Genomic DNA, 8,880 nt, shown 5'->3' on the forward strand with positions numbered 1-8,880 from the left:
AAGCACAAATAAGTTAGTATGGATTTTATATAATAGAGACATTGTGTTAAGGATTTTAAGCTTTGAAATAAAGAGAAACCATTTTTAATTACAAATTATGTCTCCTCACTCATGCTACCCACTCTAGATGCTAGACCATCTCTCTCTCCTTTCCATAACTTCTCAATCAAGTACCAAAGTGTATTTTTCCCATAGATCAATTATTCTCTTCAAGATTTCAGTTTAATGACCCAAGTGGTTAAGAATTGGGAGAAACCTTAAAACCAAAATAAAACCCCAAACAATAATTTTCTCTCTCCTCTGATTTTATACCCCGTAATGTGCATGCTCAATTTCTGCATTTTGGAGTTGGAATTTGACCAAACTTATTGAATCAAAGTTGTATATATTGAAAAGTTATTGAACTTAGACCCAAAGATCACTTGATTTGGAGTTCGGAGCTATGAGTTATGGTCTTTGCAAATTTGGTGTTGCTACCTCCATTTCTCTCTCCTCTGTTTTATTCTGACAATCTGTTGCCCCAATTATCTACAACATGAAATCCAATTTTGCTCTTTGTTGCTGAATCAAAGTTGTAGATCACTTCGAGCTAATGAATTTGGGCACAAAAATCACTTGATTTGGAGTTCAGAGCTATGAGTTATGGTCTTTGTAAGTTTGTTGTTCCTATCTTCATTTCTCTCTCCTCTGTTTTTTCCGACAATATGTTTCCTCAATTATCTATAACATGCAATCCAATTTTGCTCTTTGTTTCTGAATCAAAGTTGTAGATCACTTCGAGCTAATGAATTTGAGAACAAAAATCGCTCAATTTGGAGTTCGGAGATATGAGTTACGCCTTACACAAGTTCAGCACTACTGCTGTACTTTGTGTTGCGCTGCTGCCGTGATTGGCTTGCTTGCCTTGTTGCTGCCATTATCTTGGTATTCCTTTCCATATGAAGGTATAAGCTAATTTTTCTTAATTCCTCATCTCCTTTATTCCAATTAAGTGTGGTGCAATTGGATTTTATATTCGATTTTAGAAATAAACTTGGTTCTCAATTTTGTTATTGATTAGCAAATATAATTATGATAAGAATGTTTAAACTTAAAGATTGATATTTTATCTTTCTTATTGGATTGAAGCTTCTAATATGAAGTAAGCCTCTTAAGTAAGTTTATAAAAACTGATTTTTTTTTTATAAATTATGTCGTTTGATAATACTCTCTGAAATCATAATGATGTTAATTAGAGATGAATTGATGTTGTGAGTTGGATTAGTAGAATGGGTTGTATATAAGATTGTGGTGGTTAGTTCATGGAAGAGCTTAAGTATGAGTAATTCAATTTGTTTATCTAAATTGTTGTGAGGATGGTTAATGATTGTTGTTATTGTTTTGAGGTGTTGTTGGAGTATGTATATGGAGATAATTATGAAGTTCGAGCTATAGTTGGTTATCCAAATGTCGAATTATTGGGAATCGTTTAAGGTACACACATGTCCTTCCACCTTTGAATCTATATTCTGTTTTATGTGATTTCATGTGCTGAGTTAATAAGCCTTTTATATAAATACAAAATTATTCAAAGTGTTATTGTGTGTTTACAAGAGTTGTTAACTACATATTTGGTTTTAAGCTATGAGCGAAAGCTATATATGTGATGAGTTTTACTGAGTGATATTTTATTAGAAGAACTGATTGGAGGTAGTTGAATCCTTCAATAATATAGATGTGTGATTTATTAAACCTACTTGTTTCCACATCGAATTTATAATAAGTTTTTATGCTTAGTAAGTTGATCTTTTATATGAAAGTGTAGCTATGAGAATTAAAGCAAGGATCTTTAGTATATCTAACTATATAAGTGGTTTTACACAAGTACTTCGATTTACGAACTAAGCCGGGACGTCGACTCGATATCTTTATGAACTCGCTTTCGATTTAAACTATAGTTATATTTGAAAGTTTCAGAGAAAAAGAAAGGAATTTTGATCAAGGATGTTGAGTTAAAATTTCAGGTTTAAGCAATTGTGAAAATATTTGTGATAATATTTATATGGAACTTCTGAAAGTATGAAAAACTCTTTATTAGATTTGAGATTTGATTATATATGATCATGAACTTTGAAAATTATGACTTGGAGTTATGAACAAATATGACTCGTGAAATTATAAATCAGAATTTTCTAGTTCTATTAATGTCGGGGAGGATCTTTACTCCTACTTAAATTTTTATGAAGAAGTTCTCATAGGAAAAAGTCTCTCAAATTTGGGTCAATTAATGAATATTATTTTCGGATTTAAGTTTGGAAACACGTAAGTCTAGTGAAACAAGTTATATCTTTACAGAATATCATGGATGAATTATGTTATATGGAGTTTGGAATCTAAGTTAGAATGAGTTTGCTGTGAGATGGGTACTTGTGAAGTTCTATTTAATAAAATACAATTGCGCTTTGAGGATATTATTAGAAGTAGTCATATCCCAAGATTTACTTATGGCGTATAAACAAGGTGAATGGTATCACCCAAAAATCTCCGAAAATAATATGGAGCTTGGTATATATTAAGAATGAAGATTTGTGATGTCATAATTGAAGGATGAAGTAATTGTTGGGAGGTTCTAACTAAGAATGAAGATGTTATGTGGTGGACGTAGATTAGATAGTTGGGAATAGTAAATTTGGATGTGAATTTCAAAGGTCAAATATTAATTTATGAGTTAATGAGTTGTTACAGAGGTTTGTGAGTTCAGAGGATGTGTAGGATTTGAGATATGAATGTCGTATCAGTGAAATAAAGGATCCAATCTTGTGGTGGTTTAGATGAGTATATTAGAGAGATATAATTTACAATACTTATGTAATAAAAGATCTATCCGCAAAGGGGTCAAGTAAAAGAGTTTGGAGCATAATTTCGTCTATTGGATGAGTAAGATTATATAAATGGATGTTGGGAAAGAAAAATATAAATCTAGATAATAGAGAGCTGGTAATTAAAGTTATATAATGACAATACTAAGCGTATGGTGTTAAGCCTAATATGAGCTTTCAGTACAAATACATGGGGACGTATGGTTGTGAATTATAAATTTGAGAAGGATGAGGACAACGAGTGGAGTATTGGGAAATATGGAGTGAGATATTTTGACTTGCCATAGTAATTGTAGGTGATTTATGATATGTAATAAGATTATATCTGGCAATGAAAGTTCATGTATTGGGAATAAGAAAACCTTTAAGGGGAAAATTCATATCTGAGAATTTTGGAATGCTATAGTTTAGATGCTATAAGTTAAAGACGGAAGTCCAAGTACAAAGAGAAACTATTATGATGAAGGGAATTGCCAAGACATGTTAGAGGATACCTTATAGTCTACAAGTAAAACATTACAGGTTAATCGCACGAGCTTAGAATTGGGTCTCCATAATAGTTATCTTATAAGTCTTTGAGAAACATATTTTACACTTTGATTATGTTATGGGTTCGACTGCGGAGAGACATTTGATTTCGAATACGTTTTATGTATATTACTTCCTTTAAAAAATATTTGAGGTAAGTGAGGTTATTTGAGATTCGAGTTTGTGTTATAATAAGATTATTGAGGTTCAGGTATTTTGGATATGTTAGTTACATTTCAACTTTGTTTTGTTTTATATTAATTTACGGACGAGAGTTTAAGTCGTTGATACACTTGGAATTGAGTATGCGATACGAATTAAGAACAAGAGTATAAGTTTTGAAAGATATAAGTTTGTGTTATTAAAAATAGCATTATGATTAGTTATTGTTTTATGGGGAAAGTAAACAACATTTATGGAGCGAGATGCTCAATATGTGTTATGGAGCGGGTATTGTTCCTTTGAGTAGTCATGATCCAAAAGTTATTGAGGTTAAGTTTTGGAAATTCCTAATTCGAAGTACCGAGCAGGAAGTTATGTTCATTTTAAGTTCAGTATTTTTGCTGTAATTATTTTGACAAAAGTTCCAAATGTTCTTGTTAACTCAACCCTTTTGGTAAAGTTTAAATGAGCACACTAAGTGCCTATACGACTTTTACAAGCAGTAAAGAATTGATTATTTCCTTATATCTTTACACGTAACTAATATGTGAAATTGTTGACGTAAAACAAAAGATTTCAAAAGAAGATACAAGTCTTGCAATGATTAGCAACACCTAGTAGTGGTGATTATTTTTCCTCTTCATGGATAAATATGTGTTCTTTGAACACGTGTGGTATTGTAAACTGTGCATTTAAACTATTTATGTAAATAAACTATGGATACAAGTGGGTAAAGGCCGATACCCAATAAGGTACGGTATGAACAACAACCCTTGGAGGATGGGTGATCTCCTTTCGAACCCTCGCTGGGTGGGTGAAGTCCAGCAGATAATAAAAATGGGACATGTCCTGGTTAAGGCTTGCAAGCATAAATATTTAAACGGTGGGGTGACGACCTCCATTAGCTTAGAGACAGTCGGCTCCTTGTGTAAGGAGCCCCTCTCTATTCGTGTTCGCTTTACCCAATGAAATTAAATGCTATCTGACCCAAAGGTTTTTGAATGATCTAAGTGGTGATCTTCATGATAAAAATTCTTACTTTAATACTTGGCAAGGATAGTAATCCTGAAATTTTTAAACAAGTACCTTACTTGTGAAGCATACTGAATTCTAGCATGAATTGTATACGAATGGACTTAAGCCACCAAAATGAGGTTTTGGGATGAGCTTATGTATTTCAACTACTGTTGTTGGACATTGTCCTTATGGCAAGGAACTTATTATTTGTAGTATATGTATGAGTACTCTTTATTGGACTTTCTAGTTAAGGGTTGCTGGAGTCGTGATAGAAACATTTCTAACTATTTGATTTTAAGTATTTTTGAAGTCTGGGATTGTTCCACTTGTTGAGTAATAAACCGCACAACTATATTTTAAGCCACTAAAATGAATTTCTGGTTGGACAGTGTGTGTACTCAGTTTTTCTGATTTTGTTCTTCGAACCTGTCCTGGTGGGAGGGTTCATTGTTAGTGATTTTGCAGGGTTGATGTCGAGGTCGTGGAATATGATTATTGATCAAGAAGAAGAGTTTTATGTTATGAAATGGTGGGCTGAGGTTAAAGTTAGATGTTTTGTTTCAAAGTATTCGTAATCTGTTATTTGATTTTCAAGTTGTTATATTGTGGGCCCCTGACCCACAGATCCAGGATCGTTTTTATAGGTTTTGTTTCCGCTGTAAATAAATGTAAATTCGAGGTTTGTTAAGTGTTGATTGTGTTTTGTGTATCTTAATTGTGATTAGTTAGCAGCTCGGAAGTGCGGGCTGTTACATAAACGTAGATCCCGTTAGTGTAAAATGATTTGATTACGTGATGATGTGCTTATTAAATTTATAAGTACGAACTATAATTATGGATTATCGACTTAATGTGGATTATGAATACGAAGAACAAAATGGATAACGACTATGGATTTTGATTCTATCATGACTTTTTTGAATGTTAAGCACCGTCCACTCTCTCTCCTCTTTGGTATAATATTGCTGCTACATATTAATAGCTAAGTAAAATTGACAAGTCACCTATTACTACCCTCTAGGAGCATAGCTCAAAGACTTTGAAAAATTAGCAATATGTAATGTAAAAGCTGTAAAAAGAACAACATCTTGTAGTATTATAAATAGGAATGTTATTTGCTTGGAACAATGTGTGCCCAACTGTGAGTTTCCTTGAGTGTAGTAGTGAGTGTTGGGAGTCATACAACAACTTATAATAGTGTATGAATAGAATGTGAGTAAGGCTGCAAAACAAAAAAACTCCAGAGTATTGTTATACAATGTTTTTGTTTATGAGTGATAAAGGTATTAACTTTTCATCTACAAATATTTTTTGTTAATCCTTCCACATAAATATACCCCAAAATATGAATATTCGAATCAGCTGGTGCTACACAATAACCACTTTGTAACAAAAACTCCGCTATCTTTCCATACCAGGTCTGTGGTGCGTGATTCAGACCATATAGTGCCTTCTTCAACTTGCATACATGGTGTGGATAAGAATGACTCTCAAACCCCTTAGGTTGATCTATGTAGATGTCTCTATCCAACTCACCACGTAGAAATGCATTTTTGACATCCATCTTCATATGGAAGTTGATGTGCTTTTCTAAATCGATATCTAATGCAAACTATATCTTCCTTGACATCTAGTTGAGGAAGACCCTTGAGCATCGATTTCTTCATCATCATCTTGAGCTTGTTGTAGCTCACGTGACCCAAGTGTGCATGCCATAAATCAGTTGTCTCATTTTTCCTCATCTTGTCTACGTATGTCGTTTGAGCAGACATCACGTAGACTGATTCAAGACGTCATCCCTCTAAGATAGTTGAAGAATTTCCTTCCATCGTCTTGTACACCTTCACGTCATGAGAACAAAAAACAACATGGTTTTTAGTTGTGAAACTGTAAATAAGCTCTTCGTCATACCAGGAACATGGTAGACATTATCCAATCGAACTTGCTTGTTACTAAATCGTGGAATCACCATTGCCTTGCCAATATGGGTTATTGGCAATTTTGAGTTGTTTGCTGTTATCACAACTCGACCCTCCATGTACTCGGACATACTTACAAATTTCTCTTTGTCTCCAGTCATGATATTAGAGCAACCAGAATCGATAATCCAATCATCTTTATAATTGATCATCTTGTGCAGCTTCCTCTAGGTCCGGGCTGCTGGGTGATACTACCTCCATGTCGAAGATCTGTTCCTGTTCAACTGCGTAGGATGCTTGTGCATCCCACTTGACTTCACTTCGACTTTCGGCTAGTTTGGACCAACAGTCTCGATCATAGTTTCCCTTCTTCTTGCACTTATAACACACGACATCTCACCATGTTTGATTTTTCCCTTCCTTCTCATCCTGTTGTCAATCTGTTGAGCTCCCCCTCGATGGAAGCCTCCTCTACGTTGTCCTATTCTGAATCCCCCTGACTGTTTGTTTGACTTGTGTGATTGATTACTTGACTTGCATGTCTTATCACCTCCCTTATTTGACTTCTTGTTGCCAAAAAGAGATTTCTCTTCATCCTTGACGAAAACTCCAGACATCTGATTTTCTAGAGCTTCCTGGTTGGCTAACACATTTTCAAACTCAATTAGCGATGGTTGTGTAGCCCAACCTCGGATCGTTGTGACAAGACTATTATATCCAGGCTTTAAGCCGCACACAATATTCCTGCGCATTCTCGTCTCTGTGATGGGATTTTCAGGATCTAACTTTGTGATTTGCTCACACAAAGTTTTAAATTTGGTGAAATACTGGTTCACCGTTATTTTATTCTGCTGGATCGACAACAACTCATTATCGAGAAGCTGAAGTTGAGCATCGTTCTTCTTAGAGAACAAAGCTGTAAGGGTGTCCCACGCCTCCATGGGTGTCTGCACATCCTTAATGCGGTATAGCAACTCGTCCTCAACGGTTGCTACTAGCACGTACATGACTCTTTCGGCTCTAATCTTCCACTTCTTTAACTCTTCTGGATTGGTTGGTATTGTAACTTCACTACCATCGACTATACCCCAAAGATCTTGCCCCAAAAAATAGAATTGCATACGTCTCCTCCACGTACTATAATTTTCATTGTCGAGTTTCTCGATATTACTAGATGAACTAGCAATATCCGCCATTTGTGACTTGGGTTGTTGCCCGATAATACACAAGTAAGCTTGGTCCCCGACCAACAAGCTTCACAGTCCCAAACTGTGCACTAATGGAAAATCACCTAGCAATACGGTCCCCGACCGTTAAGATAGCCAAAAATATATTTGTCTATACCGTTGCGATAATATTGGTCCCCAACCGATATTTGCCAAAAGATGGTCTCGAAAATTTAACGGAACGAATGGCTCTTCATACCAATTGTAGGGTATTTTGGGGTATATTTATGTGGAAGGATTAACAAAAAATATTTGTAGATGGAAAGTTAATACTCATTATCACTCATAAACAAAAAACATAGTATAACAATACTCTGGAGTTTTTTTTTTTGTTTTGCAGCTTTACTCACATTCTACTCATGCACTATTATGAGTTGTTGTACTACTCACAACACTCACTACTACACTCAAGGAAACTCACGGTTGGGCACACATTGTTCCAAGAAAATAACACTCTTATTTATAATACTACAAGATGTTGCTCTTTTTACAGCTTTTACATTACATATTGCTAATTTGTCAAAGTCTTTGACCTATGCTCCTAGAGGGTGGTAATATGTGGCTTGACAATTTTCACCTAGCCATTAATATGTAGCAGCAATATTTTACCAAAGAGGAGAGAGTGTGGGCGATGCTTAACATTCAACAAAGTCATGATATAATCAAAATCCATAGTCGTTATCCATTTTGTTCTTCATATTCATAATCCACATTAAGATTCCTTTGGAGTTGGAGTTTGATAAAAAGGTTATTCGTTGTATCTTTATGGGATACGATGATTAGAGGAAAGGTTAGAGGTGTTGTGATGCAACAACAGATAAATGTCACGTGTCACGAAATGTGGTATTTGATGAAGCATCATCTTGGTGGTCACCACAAGATGTATTATTGTCAGACTCAAAGGAGATCGAGAAAAAGCTTCAAGAAAAGATGGACAAGAAAGACGAAGGCCAGTCTAGTCAAGATGGTGGTAGTCTTGAGATTGAGATATCTCAAACTACACCAACATAAGGAGAGAAAAGTTCATGGTAAACAGGAGAACATCATTGAAATAGTGAAGAAGAAAGGCCAAGTCAAATTGAAGATTTTGAAGATGAAGAAGAACCTCACCCAGCACCACGCAGGTTCACAAGGCATAGAAAGCCAAATCCAAGATACGCAAATATTGCA

At 34.9% G+C, this 8,880-nt stretch overlaps 1 long non-coding RNA gene across 1 annotated transcript; it reads left to right on the plus strand.

Annotated features, from left to right (window-relative positions):
• The first annotated feature begins 200 nt into the window (after window positions 1-200).
• LOC125494953 (uncharacterized) lies at window positions 201-5,274 on the plus strand. The gene is made up of 3 exons (XR_008968447.1): window positions 201-651; window positions 765-944; window positions 5,007-5,274. It is a non-coding gene; the product is annotated as an uncharacterized LOC125494953 (long non-coding RNA).
• The last annotated feature ends 3,606 nt before the right edge of the window (window positions 5,275-8,880 follow it).

The sequence above is a fragment of the Beta vulgaris genome, chromosome 2, assembly GCF_026745355.1.
Source record: "Beta vulgaris subsp. vulgaris cultivar EL10 chromosome 2, EL10.2, whole genome shotgun sequence".
Lineage (NCBI taxonomy): Eukaryota > Viridiplantae > Streptophyta > Magnoliopsida > Caryophyllales > Amaranthaceae > Beta > Beta vulgaris.